Source organism: Gasterosteus aculeatus, chromosome 2, assembly GCF_964276395.1.
Source record: "Gasterosteus aculeatus chromosome 2, fGasAcu3.hap1.1, whole genome shotgun sequence".
Lineage (NCBI taxonomy): Eukaryota > Metazoa > Chordata > Actinopteri > Perciformes > Gasterosteidae > Gasterosteus > Gasterosteus aculeatus.
In genome coordinates this window covers 21,783,348-21,797,542 of record NC_135689.1, presented here as the reverse complement: position 1 = coordinate 21,797,542, position 14,195 = coordinate 21,783,348, and the positions used below count along the sequence as shown (strand labels likewise).

Below are 14,195 nucleotides of genomic sequence, written 5' to 3'. Positions count from 1 at the left end.
GTATGTCCTCTTCCTAATCTTTTAAAATGTGTCAAAGGTTTTGGAGTTTTGATAATGAAAAAGGAGTCACTTTCTAATGCCTTCTCGATTTCTTCCAGAGAGAGAAATGAAAAAGCTTACGGCACCTGGGATTCCCAGGCGGTCTTCCATCCAAGTACTAACCAGGCCCTACTCTGCTTAGCTTCTGAGATCAGACGAGATCAGGCGGAGCCAGAGAGGTATGGCCGTAAGCAACTGTATGTCCTCTTCCTAATCTTTTAAAATGTGTCAAAGGTTTTGTAGTTTTGACAATGAAATGGAGTCACTTTCTAAGGCCTTCTCTGTGTCTTTTACAGATCGAAATGAAAAAGCTTACAGCACCTGGGATTCCCAGGCGGTCTTCCATCCAAGTACTAACCAGGCCCTACTCTGCTTAGCTTCTGAGATCAGACGAGATCAGGCGGAGCCAGAGAGGTATGGCCGTAAGCAACTGTATGTCCTCTTCCTAATCTTTTAAAATGTGTCAAAGGTTTTGTAGTTTTGACAATGAAATGGAGTCACTTTCTAAGGCCTTCTCTGTGTCTTTTACAGATCGAAATGAAAAAGCTTACAGCACCTGGGATTCCCAGGCTGTCTTCCATCCAAGTACTAACCAGGCCCTACTCTGCTTAGCTTCTGAGATCAGACGAGATCAGGCGGAGCCAGAGAGGTATGGCCGTAAGCAACTGTATGTCCTCTTCCTAATCTTTTAAAATGTGTCAAAGGTTTTGTAGTTTTGACAATGAAATGGAGTCACTTTCTAAGGCCTTCTCTGTGTCTTTTACAGATCGAAATGAAAAAGCTTACAGCACCTGGGATTCCCAGGCGGTCTTCCATCCAAGTACTAACCAGGCCGTACTCTGCTTAGCTTCTGAGATCTGACGAGATCAGGCGGAGCCAGAGAGGTATGGCCGTAAGCAACTGTATGTCCTCTACCTAATCTTTTAAAATGTGTCAAAGGTTTTGGAGTTTTGACAATGAAATGGAGTCACTTTCTAAGTTCTTCTCTGTGTCTTTTACAGATCGAAATAAAAAAGCTTACAGCACCTGGGATTCCCAGGCGGTCTTCCATCCAAGTACTAACCAGGCCCTACTCTGCTTAGCTTCTGAGATCAGACGAGATCAGGCGGAGCCAGAGAGGTATGGCCGTAAGCAACTGTATGTCCTCTTCCTAATCTTTTAAAATGTGTCAAAGGTTTTGTAGTTTTGACAAAGAAATGGAGTCACTTTCTAAGGCCTTCTCTGTGTCTTTTACAGATCGAAATGAAAAAGCTTACAGCACCTGGGATTCCCAGGCGGTCTTCCATCCAAGTACTAACCAGGCCCTACTCTGCTTAGCTTCTGAGATCAGACGAGATCAGGCGGAGCCAGAGAGGTATGGCCGTAAGCAACTGTATGTCCTCTTCCTAATCTTTTAAAATGTGTCAAAGGTTTTGGAGTTTTGATAATGAAAAAGGAGTCACTTTCTAATGCCTTCTCGATTTCTTCCAGAGAGAGAAATGAAAAAGCTTACGGCACCTGGGATTCCCAGGCGGTCTTCCATCCAAGTACTAACCAGGCCCTACTCTGCTTAGCTTCTGAGATCAGACGAGATCAGGCGGAGCCAGAGAGGTATGGCCGTAAGCAACTGTATGTCCTCTTCCTAATCTTTTAAAATGTGTCAAAGGTTTTGTAGTTTTGACAATGAAATGGAGTCACTTTCTAAGGCCTTCTCTGTGTCTTTTACAGATCGAAATGAAAAAGCTTACAGCACCTGGGATTCCCAGGCGGTCTTCCATCCAAGTACTAACCAGGCCCTACTCTGCTTAGCTTCTGAGATCAGACGAGATCAGGCGGAGCCAGAGAGGTATGGCCGTAAGCAACTGTATGTCCTCTTCCTAATCTTTTAAAATGTGTCAAAGGTTTTGTAGTTTTGACAATGAAATGGAGTCACTTTCTAAGGCCTTCTCTGTGTCTTTTACAGATCGAAATGAAAAAGCTTACAGCACCTGGGATTCCCAGGCTGTCTTCCATCCAAGTACTAACCAGGCCCTACTCTGCTTAGCTTCTGAGATCAGACGAGATCAGGCGGAGCCAGAGAGGTATGGCCGTAAGCAACTGTATGTCCTCTTCCTAATCTTTTAAAATGTGTCAAAGGTTTTGTAGTTTTGACAATGAAATGGAGTCACTTTCTAAGGCCTTCTCTGTGTCTTTTACAGATCGAAATGAAAAAGCTTACAGCACCTGGGATTCCCAGGCGGTCTTCCATCCAAGTACTAACCAGGCCCTACTCTGCTTAGCTTCTGAGATCTGACGAGATCAGGCGGAGCCAGAGAGGTATGGCCGTAAGCAACTGTATGTCCTCTACCTAATCTTTTAAAATGTGTCAAAGGTTTTGGAGTTTTGACAATGAAATGGAGTCACTTTCTAAGTTCTTCTCTGTGTCTTTTACAGATCGAAATAAAAAAGCTTACAGCACCTGGGATTCCCAGGCGGTCTTCCATCCAAGTACTAACCAGGCCCTACTCTGCTTAGCTTCTGAGATCAGACGAGATCAGGCGGAGCCAGAGAGGTATGGCCGTAAGCAACTGTATGTCCTCTTCCTAATCTTTTAAAATGTGTCAAAGGTTTTGTAGTTTTGACAAAGAAATGGAGTCACTTTCTAAGGCCTTCTCTGTGTCTTTTACAGATCGAAATGAAAAAGCTTACAGCACCTGGGATTCCCAGGCGGTCTTCCATCCAAGTACTAACCAGGCCCTACTCTGCTTAGCTTCTGAGATCAGACGAGATCAGGCAGAGCCAGAGAGGTATGGCCGTAAGCAACTGTATGTCCTCTTCCTAATCTTTTAAAATGTGTCTAAGGTTTTGGAGTTTTGATAATGAAAAAGGAGTCACTTTCTAATGCCTTCTCGATTTCTTCCAGAGAGAGAAATGAAAAAGCTTACGGCACCTGGGATTCCCAGGCGGTCTTCCATCCAAGTACTAACCAGGCCCTACTCTGCTTAGCTTCTGAGATCTGACGAGATCAGGCGGAGCCAGAGAGGTATGGCCGTAAGCAACTGTATGTCCTCTACCTAATCTTTTAAAATGTGTCAAAGGTTTTGGAGTTTTGATAATGAAAAAGGAGTCACTTTCTAAGGCCTTCTCTGTGTCTTTTACAGATCGAAATGAAAAAGCTTACAGCACCTGGGATTCCCAGGCGGTCTTCCATCCAAGTACTAACCAGGCCCTACTCTGCTTAGCTTCTGAGATCAGACGAGATCAGGCGGAGCCAGAGAGGTATGGCCGTAAGCAACTGTATGTCCTCTTCCTAATCTTTTAAAATGTGTCAAAGGTTTTGGAGTTTTGATAATGAAAAAGGAGTCACTTTCTAATGCCTTCTCGATTTCTTCCAGAGAGAGAAATGAAAAAGCTTACGGCACCTGGGATTCCCAGGCGGTCTTCCATCCAAGTACTAACCAGGCCCTACTCTGCTTAGCTTCTGAGATCAGACGAGATCAGGCGGAGCCAGAGAGGTATGGCCGTAAGCAACTGTATGTCCTCTACCTAATCTTTTAAAATGTGTCAAAGGTTTTGTAGTTTTGACAATGAAATGGAGTCACTTTCTAAGGCCTTCTCTGTGTCTTTTACAGATAGAAATGAAAAAGCTTACGGCACCTGGGATTCCCAGGCGGTCTTCCATCCAAGTACTAACCAGGCCCTACTCTGCTTAGCTTCTGAGATCAGACGAGATCAGGCGGAGCCAGAGAGGTATGGCCGTAAGCAACTGTATGTCCTCTACCTAATCTTTTAAAATGTGTCAAAGGTTTTGTAGTTTTGACAATTAAATGCAGTCACTTTCTAAGGCCTTCTCTGTGTCTTTTACAGATCGAAATGAAAAAGCTTACAGCACCTGGGATTCCCAGGCGGTCTTCCATCCAAGTACTAACCAGGCCCTACTCTGCTTAGCTTCTGAGATCTGACGAGATCAGGCGGAGCCAGAGAGGTATGGCCGTAAGCAACTGTATGTCCTCTACCTAATCTTTTAAAATGTGTCAAAGGTTTTGGAGTTTTGACAATGAAATGGAGTCACTTTCTAAGTTCTTCTCTGTGTCTTTTACAGATCGAAATAAAAAAGCTTACAGCACCTGGGATTCCCAGGCGGTCTTCCATCCAAGTACTAACCAGGCCCTACTCTGCTTAGCTTCTGAGATCAGACGAGATCAGGCGGAGCCAGAGAGGTATGGCCGTAAGCAACTGTATGTCCTCTACCTAATCTTTTAAAATGTGTCAAAGGTTTTGTAGTTTTGACAATTAAATGGAGTCACTTTCTAAGGCCTTCTCTGTGTCTTTTACAGATCGAAATGAAAAAGCTTACAGCACCTGGGATTCCCAGGCGGTCTTCCATCCAAGTACTAACCAGGCCCTACTCTGCTTAGCTTCTGAGATCTGACGAGATCAGGCGGAGCCAGAGAGGTATGGCCGTAAGCAACTTTATGTCCTCTACCTAATCTTTTAAAATGTGTCAAAGGTTTTGGAGTTTTGACAATGAAATGGAGTCACTTTCTAAGTTCTTCTCTGTGTCTTTTACAGATCGAAATAAAAAAGCTTACAGCACCTGGGATTCCCAGGCGGTCTTCCATCCAAGTACTAACCAGGCCCTACTCTGCTTAGCTTCTGAGATCAGACAAGATCAGGCGGAGCCAGAGAGATATGGCCGTAAGCAACTGTATGTCCTCTTCCTAATCTTTTAAAATGTGTCAAAGGTTTTGGAGTTTTGATAATGAAAAAGGAGTCACTTTCTAATGCCTTCTCGATTTCTTCCAGAGAGAGAAATGAAAAATCTTACGGCACCTGGGATTCCCAGGCGGTCTTCCATCCAAGTACTAACCAGGCCCTACTCTGCTTAGCTTCTGAGATCTGACGAGATCAGGCGGAGCCAGAGAGGTATGGCCGTAAGCAACTGTATGTCCTCTACCTAATCTTTTAAAATGTGTCAAAGGTTTTGTAGTTTTGACAATTAAATGGAGTCACTTTCTAAGGCCTTCTCTGTGTCTTTTACAGATCGAAATGAAAAAGCTTACAGCACCTGGGATTCCCAGGCGGTCTTCCATCCAAGTACTAACCAGGCCCTACTCTGCTTAGCTTCTGAGATCAGACGAGATCAGGCGGAGCCAGAGAGGTATGGCCGTAAGCAACTGTATGTCCTCTTCCTAATCTTTTAAAATGTGTCAAAGGTTTTGGAGTTTTGATAATGAAAAAGGAGTCACTTTCTAATGCCTTCTCGATTTCTTCCAGAGAGAGAAATGAAAAAGCTTACAGCACCTGGGATTCCCAGGCGGTCTTCCATCCAAGTACTAACCAGGCCCTACTCTGCTTAGCTTCTGAGATCTGACGAGATCAGGCGGAGCCAGAGAGGTATGGCCGTAAGCAACTGTATGTCCTCTTCCTAATCTTTTAAAATGTGTCAAAGGTTTTGTAGTTTTGACAATGAAATGGAGTCACTTTCTAAGGCCTTCTCTGTGTCTTTTACAGATCGAAATGAAAAAGCTTACAGCACCTGGGATTCCCAGGCGGTCTTCCATCCAAGTACTAACCAGGCCCTACTCTGCTTAGCTTCTGAGATCAGACGAGATCAGGCGGAGCCAGAGAGGTATGGCCGTAAGCAACTGTATGTCCTCTTCCTAATCTTTTAAAATGTGTCAAAGGTTTTGTAGTTTTGACAAAGAAATGGAGTCACTTTCTAAGGCCTTCTCTGTGTCTTTTACAGATCGAAATGAAAAAGCTTACAGCACCTGGGATTCCCAGGCGGTCTTCCATCCAAGTACTAACCAGGCCCTACTCTGCTTAGCTTCTGAGATCTGACGAGATCAGGCGGAGCCAGAGAGGTATGGCCGTAAGCAACTGTATGTCCTCTTCCTAATCTTTTAAAATGTGTCAAAGGTTTTGTAGTTTTGACAATGAAATGGAGTCACTTTCTCAGGCCTTCTCTGTGTCTTTTACAGATCGAAATGAAAAAGCTTACAGCACCTGGGATTCCCAGGCGGTCTTCCATCCAAGTACTAACCAGGCCCTACTCTGCTTAGCTTCTGAGATCAGACGAGATCAGGCGGAGCCAGAGAGGTATGGCCGTAAGCAACTGTATGTCCTCTTCCTAATCTTTTAAAATGTGTCAAAGGTTTTGGAGTTTTGATAATGAAAAAGGAGTCACTTTCTAAGGCCTTCTCGATTTCTTCCAGAGAGAGAAATGAAAAAGCTTACGGCACCTGGGATTCCCAGGCGGTCTTCCATCCAAGTACTAACCAGGCCCTACTCTGCTTAGCTTCTGAGATCAGACGAGATCAGGCGGAGCCAGAGAGGTATGGCCGTAAGCAACTGTATGTCCTCTTCCTAATCTTTTAAAATGTGTCAAAGGTTTTGTAGTTTTGACAATGAAATGGAGTCACTTTCTAAGGCCTTCTCTGTGTCTTTTACAGATCGAAATGAAAAAGCTTACAGCACCTGGGATTCCCAGGCGGTCTTCCATCCAAGTACTAACCAGGCCCTACTCTGCTTAGCTTCTGAGATCAGACGAGATCAGGCGGAGCCAGAGAGGTATGGCCGTAAGCAACTGTATGTCCTCTTCCTAATCTTTTAAAATGTGTCAAAGGTTTTGTAGTTTTGACAAAGAAATGGAGTCACTTTCTAAGGCCTTCTCTGTGTCTTTTACAGATCGAAATGAAAAAGCTTACAGCACCTGGGATTCCCAGGCGGTCTTCCATCCAAGTACTAACCAGGCCCTACTCTGCTTAGCTTCTGAGATCAGACGAGATCAGGCGGAGCCAGAGAGGTATGGCCGTAAGCAACTGTATGTCCTCTTCCTAATCTTTTAAAATGTGTCAAAGGTTTTGTAGTTTTGACAATGAAATGGAGTCACTTTCTCAGGCCTTCTCTGTGTCTTTTACAGATCGAAATGAAAAAGCTTACAGCACCTGGGATTCCCAGGCGGTCTTCCATCCAAGTACTAACCAGGCCCTACTCTGCTTAGCTTCTGAGATCAGACGAGATCAGGCGGAGCCAGAGAGGTATGGCCGTAAGCAACTGTATGTCCTCTTCCTAATCTTTTAAAATGTGTCAAAGGTTTTGGAGTTTTGATAATGAAAAAGGAGTCACTTTCTAAGGCCTTCTCGATTTCTTCCAGAGAGAGAAATGAAAAAGCTTACGGCACCTGGGATTCCCAGGCGGTCTTCCATCCAAGTACTAACCAGGCCCTACTCTGCTTAGCTTCTGAGATCAGACGAGATCAGGCGGAGCCAGAGAGGTATGGCCGTAAGCAACTGTATGTCCTCTTCCTAATCTTTTAAAATGTGTCAAAGGTTTTGTAGTTTTGACAATGAAATGGAGTCACTTTCTAAGGCCTTCTCTGTGTCTTTTACAGATCGAAATGAAAAAGCTTACAGCACCTGGGATTCCCAGGCGGTCTTCCATCCAAGTACTAACCAGGCCCTACTCTGCTTAGCTTCTGAGATCAGACGAGATCAGGCGGAGCCAGAGAGGTATGGCCGTAAGCAACTGTATGTCCTCTTCCTAATCTTTTAAAATGTGTCAAAGGTTTTGGAGTTTTGATAATGAAAAAGGAGTCACTTTCTAATGCCTTCTCGATTTCTTCCAGAGAGAGAAATGAAAAAGCTTACAGCACCTGGGATTCCCAGGCGGTCTTCCATCCAAGTACTAACCAGGCCCTACTCTGCTTAGCTTCTGAGATCTGACGAGATCAGGCGGAGCCAGAGAGGTATGGCCGTAAGCAACTGTATGTCCTCTTCCTAATCTTTTAAAATGTGTCAAAGGTTTTGTAGTTTTGACAATGAAATGGAGTCACTTTCTAAGGCCTTCTCTGTGTCTTTTACAGATCGAAATGAAAAAGCTTACAGCACCTGGGATTCCCAGGCGGTCTTCCATCCAAGTACTAACCAGGCCCTACTCTGCTTAGCTTCTGAGATCAGACGAGATCAGGCGGAGCCAGAGAGGTATGGCCGTAAGCAACTGTATGTCCTCTTCCTAATCTTTTAAAATGTGTCAAAGGTTTTGTAGTTTTGACAAAGAAATGGAGTCACTTTCTAAGGCCTTCTCTGTGTCTTTTACAGATCGAAATGAAAAAGCTTACAGCACCTGGGATTCCCAGGCGGTCTTCCATCCAAGTACTAACCAGGCCCTACTCTGCTTAGCTTCTGAGATCTGACGAGATCAGGCGGAGCCAGAGAGGTATGGCCGTAAGCAACTGTATGTCCTCTTCCTAATCTTTTAAAATGTGTCAAAGGTTTTGTAGTTTTGACAATGAAATGGAGTCACTTTCTCAGGCCTTCTCTGTGTCTTTTACAGATCGAAATGAAAAAGCTTACAGCACCTGGGATTCCCAGGCGGTCTTCCATCCAAGTACTAACCAGGCCCTACTCTGCTTAGCTTCTGAGATCAGACGAGATCAGGCGGAGCCAGAGAGGTATGGCCGTAAGCAACTGTATGTCCTCTTCCTAATCTTTTAAAATGTGTCAAAGGTTTTGGAGTTTTGATAATGAAAAAGGAGTCACTTTCTAAGGCCTTCTCGATTTCTTCCAGAGAGAGAAATGAAAAAGCTTACGGCACCTGGGATTCCCAGGCGGTCTTCCATCCAAGTACTAACCAGGCCCTACTCTGCTTAGCTTCTGAGATCAGACGAGATCAGGCGGAGCCAGAGAGGTATGGCCGTAAGCAACTGTATGTCCTCTTCCTAATCTTTTAAAATGTGTCAAAGGTTTTGTAGTTTTGACAATGAAATGGAGTCACTTTCTAAGGCCTTCTCTGTGTCTTTTACAGATCGAAATGAAAAAGCTTACAGCACCTGGGATTCCCAGGCGGTCTTCCATCCAAGTACTAACCAGGCCCTACTCTGCTTAGCTTCTGAGATCAGACGAGATCAGGCGGAGCCAGAGAGGTATGGCCGTAAGCAACTGTATGTCCTCTTCCTAATCTTTTAAAATGTGTCAAAGGTTTTGTAGTTTTGACAATGAAATGGAGTCACTTTCTCAGGCCTTCTCTGTGTCTTTTACAGATCGAAATGAAAAAGCTTACAGCACCTGGGATTCCCAGGCGGTCTTCCATCCAAGTACTAACCAGGCCCTACTCTGCTTAGCTTCTGAGATCAGACGAGATCAGGCGGAGCCAGAGAGGTATGGCCGTAAGCAACTGTATGTCCTCTTCCTAATCTTTTAAAATGTGTCAAAGGTTTTGGAGTTTTGATAATGAAAAAGGAGTCACTTTCTAAGGCCTTCTCGATTTCTTCCAGAGAGAGAAATGAAAAAGCTTACGGCACCTGGGATTCCCAGGCGGTCTTCCATCCAAGTACTAACCAGGCCCTACTCTGCTTAGCTTCTGAGATCAGACGAGATCAGGCGGAGCCAGAGAGGTATGGCCGTAAGCAACTGTATGTCCTCTTCCGAATCTTTTAAAATGTGTCAAAGGTTTTGTAGTTTTGACAATGAAATGGAGTCACTTTCTAAGGCCTTCTCTGTGTCTTTTACAGATCGAAATGAAAAAGCTTACAGCACCTGGGATTCCCAGGCGGTCTTCCATCCAAGTACTAACCAGGCCCTACTCTGCTTAGCTTCTGAGATCAGACGAGATCAGGCAGAGCCAGAGAGGTATGGCCGTAAGCAACTGTATGTCCTCTTCCTAATCTTTTAAAATGTGTCAAAGGTTTTGGAGTTTTGATAATGAAAAAGGAGTCACTTTCTAAGGCCTTCTCGATTTCTTCCAGAGAGAAAAATGAAAAAGCTTACGGCACCTGGGATTCCCAGGCGGTCTTCCATCCAAGTACTAACCAGGCCCTACTCTGCTTAGCTTCTGAGATCTGACGAGATCAGGCGGAGCCAGAGAGGTATGGCCGTAAGCAACTGTATGTCCTCTTCCTAATCTTTTAAAATGTGTCAAAGGTTTTGTAGTTTTGACAATGAAATGGAGTCACTTTCTAAGGCCTTCTCTGTGTCTTTTACAGATCGAAATGAAAAAGCTTACAGCACCTGGGATTCCCAGGCGGTCTTCCATCCAAGTACTAACCAGGCCCTACTCTGCTTAGCTTCTGAGATCAGACGAGATCAGGCGGAGCCAGAGAGGTATGGCCGTAAGCAACTGTATGTCCTCTTCCTAATCTTTTAAAATGTGTCAAAGGTTTTGGAGTTTTGATAATGAAAAAGGAGTCACTTTCTAATGCCTTCTCGATTTCTTCCAGAGAGAGAAATGAAAAAGCTTACGGCACCTGGGATTCCCAGGCGGTCTTCCATCCAAGTACTAACCAGGCCCTACTCTGCTTAGCTTCTGAGATCAGACGAGATCAGGCGGAGCCAGAGAGGTATGGCCGTAAGCAACTGTATGTCCTCTTCCTAATCTTTTAAAATGTGTCAAAGGTTTTGTAGTTTTGACAATGAAATGGAGTCACTTTCTAAGGCCTTCTCTGTGTCTTTTACAGATCGAAATGAAAAAGCTTACAGCACCTGGGATTCCCAGGCGGTCTTCCATCCAAGTACTAACCAGGCCCTACTCTGCTTAGCTTCTGAGATCAGACGAGATCAGGCGGAGCCAGAGAGGTATGGCCGTAAGCAACTGTATGTCCTCTTCCTAATCTTTTAAAATGTGTCAAAGGTTTTGTAGTTTTGACAATGAAATGGAGTCACTTTCTAAGGCCTTCTCTGTGTCTTTTACAGATCGAAATGAAAAAGCTTACGGCACCTGGGATTCCCAGGCGGTCTTCCATCCAAGTACTAACCAGGCCCTACTCTGCTTAGCTTCTGAGATCAGACGAGATTAGGCGGAGCCAGAGAGGTATGGCCGTAAGCAACTGTATGTCCTCTTCCTAATCTTTTAAAATGTGTCAAAGGTTTTGTAGTTTTGACAAAGAAATGGAGTCACTTTCTAAGGCCTTCTCTGTGTCTTTTACAGATCGAAATGAAAAAGCTTACAGCACCTGGGATTCCCAGGCGGTCTTCCATCCAAGTACTAACCAGGCCCTACTCTGCTTAGCTTCTGAGATCTGACGAGATCAGGCGGAGCCAGAGAGGTATGGCCGTAAGCAACTGTATGTCCTCTTCCTAATCTTTTAAAATGTGTCAAAGGTTTTGTAGTTTTGACAATGAAATGGAGTCACTTTCTCAGGCCTTCTCTGTGTCTTTTACAGATCGAAATGAAAAAGCTTACAGCACCTGGGATTCCCAGGCGGTCTTCCATCCAAGTACTAACCAGGCCCTACTCTGCTTAGCTTCTGAGATCAGACGAGATCAGGCGGAGCCAGAGAGGTATGGCCGTAAGCAACTGTATGTCCTCTTCCTAATCTTTTAAAATGTGTCAAAGGTTTTGGAGTTTTGATAATGAAAAAGGAGTCACTTTCTAAGGCCTTCTCGATTTCTTCCAGAGAGAGAAATGAAAAAGCTTACGGCACCTGGGATTCCCAGGCGGTCTTCCATCCAAGTACTAACCAGGCCCTACTCTGCTTAGCTTCTGAGATCAGACGAGATCAGGCGGAGCCAGAGAGGTATGGCCGTAAGCAACTGTATGTCCTCTTCCTAATCTTTTAAAATGTGTCAAAGGTTTTGTAGTTTTGACAATGAAATGGAGTCACTTTCTAAGGCCTTCTCTGTGTCTTTTACAGATCGAAATGAAAAAGCTTACAGCACCTGGGATTCCCAGGCGGTCTTCCATCCAAGTACTAACCAGGCCCTACTCTGCTTAGCTTCTGAGATCAGACGAGATCAGGCGGAGCCAGAGAGGTATGGCCGTAAGCAACTGTATGTCCTCTTCCTAATCTTTTAAAATGTGTCAAAGGTTTTGTAGTTTTGACAAAGAAATGGAGTCACTTTCTAAGGCCTTCTCTGTGTCTTTTACAGATCGAAATGAAAAAGCTTACAGCACCTGGGATTCCCAGGCGGTCTTCCATCCAAGTACTAACCAGGCCCTACTCTGCTTAGCTTCTGAGATCTGACGAGATCAGGCGGAGCCAGAGAGGTATGGCCGTAAGCAACTGTATGTCCTCTTCCTAATCTTTTAAAATGTGTCAAAGGTTTTGTAGTTTTGACAATGAAATGGAGTCACTTTCTAAGGCCTTCTCTGTGTCTTTTACAGATCGAAATGAAAAAGCTTACAGCACCTGGGATTCCCAGGCGGTCTTCCATCCAAGTACTAACCAGGCCCTACTCTGCTTAGCTTCTGAGATCAGACGAGATCAGGCGGAGCCAGAGAGGTATGGCCGTAAGCAACTGTATGTCCTCTTCCTAATCTTTTAAAATGTGTCAAAGGTTTTGGAGTTTTGATAATGAAAAAGGAGTCACTTTCTAAGGCCTTCTCGATTTCTTCCAGAGAGAGAAATGAAAAAGCTTACGGCACCTGGGATTCCCAGGCGGTCTTCCATCCAAGTACTAACCAGGCCCTACTCTGCTTAGCTTCTGAGATCAGACGAGATCAGGCGGAGCCAGAGAGGTATGGCCGTAAGCAACTGTATGTCCTCTTCCTAATCTTTTAAAATGTGTCAAAGGTTTTGTAGTTTTGACAATGAAATGGAGTCACTTTCTAAGGCCTTCTCTGTGTCTTTTACAGATCGAAATGAAAAAGCTTACAGCACCTGGGATTCCCAGGCGGTCTTCCATCCAAGTACTAACCAGGCCCTACTCTGCTTAGCTTCTGAGATCAGACGAGATCAGGCGGAGCTTTTTTTTTTCTTTTATTATAAAAAATACATTTTCCAAAAATCATTTTTTACATTGTTTACATATTCACTATATCCATTATTATTTAATTATTTTCTGAACATCAGCAATCAGGGTCTTTAAGATGAGAACAAAATCACATTATAGGATTTTTTTTTTTTTTTTTTTTTTTTTTTTCTTTTCTTTTCTTCACTCGGCAGTAGAAAGTTTTGCCTTATTAGCCTTATCTTTTTCCAAACAAAACCAAAAAAAAAGAAGTGCGCAACGACAACAAGTTAAGGCACACAAGAAAAACATTTAAAACCGAAAGATAAGATCTTTGTCATTGTCCTCCTGAAACAAGAGATTATTTTCGTCCATCCATTCCTTGAGCAGATCTTTTTTGAATGCATATATAGTTTTCCAGTATGCTTTTATATTGCTCTTGAAAAGAGTCTCAACGTCCGTTTTTTTTCCCTCGAAGAGGGCAAGGTTTCTTCTCAGCAACACTGCTCTTCTAGCAAATGCCAGGCATGCGTTGGCGATATCCATCCTCCGGCCTCCAGCATTCTTTGGCAGTCCGAAACACCAGGTCCAGTCCCATGATGTTCCCCTCGTCATTTTTACTCCACAACCCTTTGTTAGAAGCTCTCTTATGTATTCTCTAAAGGTTCTGAGTGCTGTACAAGACCAAATAAGGTGCTCAAAATCCTCTTCTTCCGTTTCACACACAGAACACATTCTTGAGAATTTTTCCTTGTGTATCTGGTGCAAGACAATTCCTGTAAAATATTTCCGGTGCCTTATCTTAAACTCAGAGCTGTAGACCTCTGGGGGGATGAGGCTGAATTCAAGATTTACCCATATTGAGCTTGTCTTATCTTTTGGGAAGATTTTTTCCCATGCCTTTTCTGCTGCTGGTTTAACTATGTGTTTTTTTATTAGGATGCTGTAGAAAGTTTTTGTTTTTACTTCAATTATATTTTTTTGTTTATCTTTAACACACAGCGTAAAACCAAGTGCCCTGTCCTGCTCTGTCACTTCATTCATTCTTTCTTTCCATTCATGACCCATGCATTGATCAAATATTTTCCCTATGTCTTTTATTCTTGCCGGTGCATATTTACTTCCACATGCCTGGAGTTTACCATTTACTTTTCCTAAATCAAAACAGCCGTTTGTTCCACACACACTCCCTACGGCTGTTAAACCTGCCTGCATTAAGTGGCAACTCGTAATCGGCCTCCCGCCCCCGACAAACCCCGGGCTTGATAGGAAGGGTAATTTTAGCACTTGCACCTTTCCTCTAACGTCAGGTGTGAGATGCGGCATAATTTTGTCCCAAGCCTCCAGCACTTCCCTGTAGAACCCCGACAGGCCCACCCTTACGTGTGCTGGCGAGAGGGCACATAGGTTATACACACTTCTCTCTCCGTACCCTGCCAGGAGGCCTGCCAGGAAATCTCTACCGGGCAGCTGCCTTTTTGGATTTAAAAATCTCCCTATTAATTTTACCCTCAGTGCGTCTCTTTTTAC

General features: G+C 44.1%; 53 non-coding genes across 53 annotated transcripts; all 53 read right to left on the bottom strand.

Annotated features, from left to right (window-relative positions):
* Positions 1 to 113: 113 nt before the first annotated feature.
* On the bottom strand, positions 114 to 232 carry LOC144401284 (5S ribosomal RNA). Its single transcript, XR_013463219.1, has one exon. It is a non-coding gene; the product is annotated as a 5S ribosomal RNA (ribosomal RNA).
* Positions 233 to 348: 116 nt separating this feature from the next.
* On the bottom strand, positions 349 to 467 carry LOC144395470 (5S ribosomal RNA). The gene has a single exon (XR_013457604.1). It is a non-coding gene; the product is annotated as a 5S ribosomal RNA (ribosomal RNA).
* Positions 468 to 583: 116 nt separating this feature from the next.
* LOC144399477 (5S ribosomal RNA) lies at positions 584 to 702 on the bottom strand. The gene has a single exon (XR_013461623.1). It is a non-coding gene; the product is annotated as a 5S ribosomal RNA (ribosomal RNA).
* Positions 703 to 818: 116 nt separating this feature from the next.
* On the bottom strand, positions 819 to 937 carry LOC144399398 (5S ribosomal RNA). The gene has a single exon (XR_013461543.1). It is a non-coding gene; the product is annotated as a 5S ribosomal RNA (ribosomal RNA).
* Positions 938 to 1,053: 116 nt separating this feature from the next.
* On the bottom strand, positions 1,054 to 1,172 carry LOC144395469 (5S ribosomal RNA). Its single transcript, XR_013457603.1, has one exon. It is a non-coding gene; the product is annotated as a 5S ribosomal RNA (ribosomal RNA).
* A 116-nt stretch (positions 1,173 to 1,288) lies between these two features.
* LOC144395468 (5S ribosomal RNA) lies at positions 1,289 to 1,407 on the bottom strand. The gene has a single exon (XR_013457602.1). It is a non-coding gene; the product is annotated as a 5S ribosomal RNA (ribosomal RNA).
* A 117-nt stretch (positions 1,408 to 1,524) lies between these two features.
* LOC144401283 (5S ribosomal RNA) lies at positions 1,525 to 1,643 on the bottom strand. The gene has a single exon (XR_013463218.1). It is a non-coding gene; the product is annotated as a 5S ribosomal RNA (ribosomal RNA).
* A 116-nt stretch (positions 1,644 to 1,759) lies between these two features.
* LOC144395467 (5S ribosomal RNA) lies at positions 1,760 to 1,878 on the bottom strand. Its single transcript, XR_013457601.1, has one exon. It is a non-coding gene; the product is annotated as a 5S ribosomal RNA (ribosomal RNA).
* A 116-nt stretch (positions 1,879 to 1,994) lies between these two features.
* Positions 1,995 to 2,113, bottom strand: LOC144399476 (5S ribosomal RNA). The gene has a single exon (XR_013461622.1). It is a non-coding gene; the product is annotated as a 5S ribosomal RNA (ribosomal RNA).
* A 116-nt stretch (positions 2,114 to 2,229) lies between these two features.
* Positions 2,230 to 2,348, bottom strand: LOC144389556 (5S ribosomal RNA). The gene has a single exon (XR_013453674.1). It is a non-coding gene; the product is annotated as a 5S ribosomal RNA (ribosomal RNA).
* A 116-nt stretch (positions 2,349 to 2,464) lies between these two features.
* LOC144395466 (5S ribosomal RNA) lies at positions 2,465 to 2,583 on the bottom strand. The gene has a single exon (XR_013457600.1). It is a non-coding gene; the product is annotated as a 5S ribosomal RNA (ribosomal RNA).
* A 116-nt stretch (positions 2,584 to 2,699) lies between these two features.
* LOC144397903 (5S ribosomal RNA) lies at positions 2,700 to 2,818 on the bottom strand. Its single transcript, XR_013460050.1, has one exon. It is a non-coding gene; the product is annotated as a 5S ribosomal RNA (ribosomal RNA).
* A 117-nt stretch (positions 2,819 to 2,935) lies between these two features.
* LOC144402061 (5S ribosomal RNA) lies at positions 2,936 to 3,054 on the bottom strand. Its single transcript, XR_013463996.1, has one exon. It is a non-coding gene; the product is annotated as a 5S ribosomal RNA (ribosomal RNA).
* A 117-nt stretch (positions 3,055 to 3,171) lies between these two features.
* LOC144395465 (5S ribosomal RNA) lies at positions 3,172 to 3,290 on the bottom strand. Its single transcript, XR_013457599.1, has one exon. It is a non-coding gene; the product is annotated as a 5S ribosomal RNA (ribosomal RNA).
* Positions 3,291 to 3,407: 117 nt separating this feature from the next.
* On the bottom strand, positions 3,408 to 3,526 carry LOC144401282 (5S ribosomal RNA). Its single transcript, XR_013463217.1, has one exon. It is a non-coding gene; the product is annotated as a 5S ribosomal RNA (ribosomal RNA).
* A 116-nt stretch (positions 3,527 to 3,642) lies between these two features.
* On the bottom strand, positions 3,643 to 3,761 carry LOC144401281 (5S ribosomal RNA). Its single transcript, XR_013463216.1, has one exon. It is a non-coding gene; the product is annotated as a 5S ribosomal RNA (ribosomal RNA).
* A 116-nt stretch (positions 3,762 to 3,877) lies between these two features.
* On the bottom strand, positions 3,878 to 3,996 carry LOC144389551 (5S ribosomal RNA). The gene has a single exon (XR_013453672.1). It is a non-coding gene; the product is annotated as a 5S ribosomal RNA (ribosomal RNA).
* Positions 3,997 to 4,112: 116 nt separating this feature from the next.
* Positions 4,113 to 4,231, bottom strand: LOC144395463 (5S ribosomal RNA). Its single transcript, XR_013457597.1, has one exon. It is a non-coding gene; the product is annotated as a 5S ribosomal RNA (ribosomal RNA).
* Positions 4,232 to 4,347: 116 nt separating this feature from the next.
* LOC144389550 (5S ribosomal RNA) lies at positions 4,348 to 4,466 on the bottom strand. Its single transcript, XR_013453668.1, has one exon. It is a non-coding gene; the product is annotated as a 5S ribosomal RNA (ribosomal RNA).
* A 116-nt stretch (positions 4,467 to 4,582) lies between these two features.
* Positions 4,583 to 4,701, bottom strand: LOC144399547 (5S ribosomal RNA). The gene has a single exon (XR_013461693.1). It is a non-coding gene; the product is annotated as a 5S ribosomal RNA (ribosomal RNA).
* A 117-nt stretch (positions 4,702 to 4,818) lies between these two features.
* LOC144398286 (5S ribosomal RNA) lies at positions 4,819 to 4,937 on the bottom strand. The gene has a single exon (XR_013460433.1). It is a non-coding gene; the product is annotated as a 5S ribosomal RNA (ribosomal RNA).
* A 116-nt stretch (positions 4,938 to 5,053) lies between these two features.
* LOC144395462 (5S ribosomal RNA) lies at positions 5,054 to 5,172 on the bottom strand. Its single transcript, XR_013457596.1, has one exon. It is a non-coding gene; the product is annotated as a 5S ribosomal RNA (ribosomal RNA).
* Positions 5,173 to 5,289: 117 nt separating this feature from the next.
* Positions 5,290 to 5,408, bottom strand: LOC144389548 (5S ribosomal RNA). Its single transcript, XR_013453666.1, has one exon. It is a non-coding gene; the product is annotated as a 5S ribosomal RNA (ribosomal RNA).
* Positions 5,409 to 5,524: 116 nt separating this feature from the next.
* Positions 5,525 to 5,643, bottom strand: LOC144395461 (5S ribosomal RNA). The gene has a single exon (XR_013457595.1). It is a non-coding gene; the product is annotated as a 5S ribosomal RNA (ribosomal RNA).
* A 116-nt stretch (positions 5,644 to 5,759) lies between these two features.
* Positions 5,760 to 5,878, bottom strand: LOC144389547 (5S ribosomal RNA). The gene has a single exon (XR_013453665.1). It is a non-coding gene; the product is annotated as a 5S ribosomal RNA (ribosomal RNA).
* A 116-nt stretch (positions 5,879 to 5,994) lies between these two features.
* LOC144395460 (5S ribosomal RNA) lies at positions 5,995 to 6,113 on the bottom strand. Its single transcript, XR_013457594.1, has one exon. It is a non-coding gene; the product is annotated as a 5S ribosomal RNA (ribosomal RNA).
* Positions 6,114 to 6,230: 117 nt separating this feature from the next.
* On the bottom strand, positions 6,231 to 6,349 carry LOC144401279 (5S ribosomal RNA). Its single transcript, XR_013463214.1, has one exon. It is a non-coding gene; the product is annotated as a 5S ribosomal RNA (ribosomal RNA).
* Positions 6,350 to 6,465: 116 nt separating this feature from the next.
* On the bottom strand, positions 6,466 to 6,584 carry LOC144395459 (5S ribosomal RNA). Its single transcript, XR_013457593.1, has one exon. It is a non-coding gene; the product is annotated as a 5S ribosomal RNA (ribosomal RNA).
* Positions 6,585 to 6,700: 116 nt separating this feature from the next.
* On the bottom strand, positions 6,701 to 6,819 carry LOC144395458 (5S ribosomal RNA). The gene has a single exon (XR_013457592.1). It is a non-coding gene; the product is annotated as a 5S ribosomal RNA (ribosomal RNA).
* Positions 6,820 to 6,935: 116 nt separating this feature from the next.
* On the bottom strand, positions 6,936 to 7,054 carry LOC144395457 (5S ribosomal RNA). Its single transcript, XR_013457591.1, has one exon. It is a non-coding gene; the product is annotated as a 5S ribosomal RNA (ribosomal RNA).
* A 117-nt stretch (positions 7,055 to 7,171) lies between these two features.
* LOC144401278 (5S ribosomal RNA) lies at positions 7,172 to 7,290 on the bottom strand. Its single transcript, XR_013463213.1, has one exon. It is a non-coding gene; the product is annotated as a 5S ribosomal RNA (ribosomal RNA).
* Positions 7,291 to 7,406: 116 nt separating this feature from the next.
* LOC144395456 (5S ribosomal RNA) lies at positions 7,407 to 7,525 on the bottom strand. Its single transcript, XR_013457590.1, has one exon. It is a non-coding gene; the product is annotated as a 5S ribosomal RNA (ribosomal RNA).
* A 117-nt stretch (positions 7,526 to 7,642) lies between these two features.
* Positions 7,643 to 7,761, bottom strand: LOC144389546 (5S ribosomal RNA). Its single transcript, XR_013453664.1, has one exon. It is a non-coding gene; the product is annotated as a 5S ribosomal RNA (ribosomal RNA).
* A 116-nt stretch (positions 7,762 to 7,877) lies between these two features.
* LOC144395455 (5S ribosomal RNA) lies at positions 7,878 to 7,996 on the bottom strand. Its single transcript, XR_013457589.1, has one exon. It is a non-coding gene; the product is annotated as a 5S ribosomal RNA (ribosomal RNA).
* A 116-nt stretch (positions 7,997 to 8,112) lies between these two features.
* LOC144389545 (5S ribosomal RNA) lies at positions 8,113 to 8,231 on the bottom strand. Its single transcript, XR_013453662.1, has one exon. It is a non-coding gene; the product is annotated as a 5S ribosomal RNA (ribosomal RNA).
* A 116-nt stretch (positions 8,232 to 8,347) lies between these two features.
* LOC144395454 (5S ribosomal RNA) lies at positions 8,348 to 8,466 on the bottom strand. Its single transcript, XR_013457588.1, has one exon. It is a non-coding gene; the product is annotated as a 5S ribosomal RNA (ribosomal RNA).
* A 117-nt stretch (positions 8,467 to 8,583) lies between these two features.
* Positions 8,584 to 8,702, bottom strand: LOC144401277 (5S ribosomal RNA). The gene has a single exon (XR_013463212.1). It is a non-coding gene; the product is annotated as a 5S ribosomal RNA (ribosomal RNA).
* A 116-nt stretch (positions 8,703 to 8,818) lies between these two features.
* LOC144395452 (5S ribosomal RNA) lies at positions 8,819 to 8,937 on the bottom strand. Its single transcript, XR_013457586.1, has one exon. It is a non-coding gene; the product is annotated as a 5S ribosomal RNA (ribosomal RNA).
* A 116-nt stretch (positions 8,938 to 9,053) lies between these two features.
* On the bottom strand, positions 9,054 to 9,172 carry LOC144395451 (5S ribosomal RNA). Its single transcript, XR_013457585.1, has one exon. It is a non-coding gene; the product is annotated as a 5S ribosomal RNA (ribosomal RNA).
* Positions 9,173 to 9,289: 117 nt separating this feature from the next.
* LOC144401276 (5S ribosomal RNA) lies at positions 9,290 to 9,408 on the bottom strand. The gene has a single exon (XR_013463211.1). It is a non-coding gene; the product is annotated as a 5S ribosomal RNA (ribosomal RNA).
* Positions 9,409 to 9,524: 116 nt separating this feature from the next.
* On the bottom strand, positions 9,525 to 9,643 carry LOC144397902 (5S ribosomal RNA). The gene has a single exon (XR_013460049.1). It is a non-coding gene; the product is annotated as a 5S ribosomal RNA (ribosomal RNA).
* Positions 9,644 to 9,760: 117 nt separating this feature from the next.
* LOC144402050 (5S ribosomal RNA) lies at positions 9,761 to 9,879 on the bottom strand. Its single transcript, XR_013463985.1, has one exon. It is a non-coding gene; the product is annotated as a 5S ribosomal RNA (ribosomal RNA).
* A 116-nt stretch (positions 9,880 to 9,995) lies between these two features.
* LOC144395450 (5S ribosomal RNA) lies at positions 9,996 to 10,114 on the bottom strand. Its single transcript, XR_013457584.1, has one exon. It is a non-coding gene; the product is annotated as a 5S ribosomal RNA (ribosomal RNA).
* A 117-nt stretch (positions 10,115 to 10,231) lies between these two features.
* LOC144401275 (5S ribosomal RNA) lies at positions 10,232 to 10,350 on the bottom strand. The gene has a single exon (XR_013463210.1). It is a non-coding gene; the product is annotated as a 5S ribosomal RNA (ribosomal RNA).
* Positions 10,351 to 10,466: 116 nt separating this feature from the next.
* Positions 10,467 to 10,585, bottom strand: LOC144395449 (5S ribosomal RNA). The gene has a single exon (XR_013457583.1). It is a non-coding gene; the product is annotated as a 5S ribosomal RNA (ribosomal RNA).
* A 116-nt stretch (positions 10,586 to 10,701) lies between these two features.
* Positions 10,702 to 10,820, bottom strand: LOC144399008 (5S ribosomal RNA). Its single transcript, XR_013461153.1, has one exon. It is a non-coding gene; the product is annotated as a 5S ribosomal RNA (ribosomal RNA).
* A 116-nt stretch (positions 10,821 to 10,936) lies between these two features.
* On the bottom strand, positions 10,937 to 11,055 carry LOC144389544 (5S ribosomal RNA). Its single transcript, XR_013453661.1, has one exon. It is a non-coding gene; the product is annotated as a 5S ribosomal RNA (ribosomal RNA).
* A 116-nt stretch (positions 11,056 to 11,171) lies between these two features.
* LOC144395448 (5S ribosomal RNA) lies at positions 11,172 to 11,290 on the bottom strand. The gene has a single exon (XR_013457582.1). It is a non-coding gene; the product is annotated as a 5S ribosomal RNA (ribosomal RNA).
* A 117-nt stretch (positions 11,291 to 11,407) lies between these two features.
* On the bottom strand, positions 11,408 to 11,526 carry LOC144401274 (5S ribosomal RNA). The gene has a single exon (XR_013463209.1). It is a non-coding gene; the product is annotated as a 5S ribosomal RNA (ribosomal RNA).
* Positions 11,527 to 11,642: 116 nt separating this feature from the next.
* On the bottom strand, positions 11,643 to 11,761 carry LOC144395447 (5S ribosomal RNA). The gene has a single exon (XR_013457581.1). It is a non-coding gene; the product is annotated as a 5S ribosomal RNA (ribosomal RNA).
* Positions 11,762 to 11,877: 116 nt separating this feature from the next.
* LOC144389542 (5S ribosomal RNA) lies at positions 11,878 to 11,996 on the bottom strand. The gene has a single exon (XR_013453660.1). It is a non-coding gene; the product is annotated as a 5S ribosomal RNA (ribosomal RNA).
* A 116-nt stretch (positions 11,997 to 12,112) lies between these two features.
* LOC144395446 (5S ribosomal RNA) lies at positions 12,113 to 12,231 on the bottom strand. Its single transcript, XR_013457580.1, has one exon. It is a non-coding gene; the product is annotated as a 5S ribosomal RNA (ribosomal RNA).
* A 117-nt stretch (positions 12,232 to 12,348) lies between these two features.
* LOC144401273 (5S ribosomal RNA) lies at positions 12,349 to 12,467 on the bottom strand. The gene has a single exon (XR_013463208.1). It is a non-coding gene; the product is annotated as a 5S ribosomal RNA (ribosomal RNA).
* Positions 12,468 to 14,195: the final 1,728 nt, after the last annotated feature.